The sequence below is a fragment of the Schistocerca nitens genome, chromosome 12 (genome assembly GCF_023898315.1).
Source record: "Schistocerca nitens isolate TAMUIC-IGC-003100 chromosome 12, iqSchNite1.1, whole genome shotgun sequence".
Taxonomy (NCBI): domain Eukaryota; kingdom Metazoa; phylum Arthropoda; class Insecta; order Orthoptera; family Acrididae; genus Schistocerca; species Schistocerca nitens.
This window is the reverse complement of record NC_064625.1, coordinates 123123431-123124629: the sequence shown is the minus strand read 5'-3', so window position 1 is coordinate 123124629 and position 1199 is coordinate 123123431.

The following is a 1199-nucleotide window of genomic DNA, read 5'->3' as shown; positions in this document are numbered from 1 at the left end:
ATTTTATAACGTTGGAAAAATTGTGATAAATTACTTAAATGTTGTTATTATACCCAAAAATAATTCCTTTTTTGTCAGAAAACCTGACGTGATAGAAAAAAATGGATTGTTTTTTAATCAGAACTGAAAAGTACGTAAGTCAGTTATCAAATTTCAAACAACTTTCAAAATTTATTTTTTGCAGATCTGTGTAATTGTTTTGCAGTTGCGAAAGCGGTTTTTGAGTTTGCTTCTTTCTTTGATATACACTACTGGCCATTAAAATTGCTACACCACGAAGATGACGTGCTACAGACGCGAAATTTAACCGACAGCAAGAAGATGCTGTGATATGCAAATGATTAGCTTTTCAGAGCATTCACACAAGGTTGGCGCCGGTGGCGACACCTACAGAGTGCTGACGTGAGGAAAGTTTCCAACCGATTTCTCATACACAAACAGCAGTTGACCGGCGTTGCCTGGTGAAACGTTGTTTTGATGCCTCGTGCAAGGAGGAGAAATGCGTACCATCACGTTTCCGACTTTGATAAAGGTCGGATTGTAGCCTTACGTGATTGCGGTTTATCGTATCGCGACATTGCTGCTCGCATTGGTCGAGATCCAATGACTGTTAGCAGAATATGGAATCGGTGGGTTCAGGAGGGTAATACGGAAAGCCGTGCTGGATCCCAACGGCCTCGTATCACTAGGAGTCAAGATGACAGGCATCTTATGTGCATGACTGTAACGAATCGAGCAGCCACGTCTCGATCGCTAAGTCAAGAGATGGGGATGTTTGCAAAACAACAACCATCTCCACGAACAGTTCGACGACGTTTGCAGCAGCACGGACTATCAGCTCGGAGACTGTGTCTGCGGTTACCATTGACGTTGCATCACAGACAGGAGCGCCTGCGATGGTTAGTCAACGACGAACCTGGGTGCACGAGTGGCAAAACGTCATTTTTTCGGATGAATCCAAGTTCTGATTACAGCATCACGATGGTCGCATCCGTATGTGGCGACATCGCGGTGAACGCATATTGGAAGCGTATATTTGGCATCACCATACTGGCGTGTCACCCGGCGTTATGGTATGGGGTGCCATTGGTTACACGTCTCGGTCACCTCTTGTTCGCGTTGACGGCACTTTGAACAGTGGACGTTACATTTCAGATGTGTTACGACCCGTGGCTCTACCCTTCATTCGATCCTTGTAA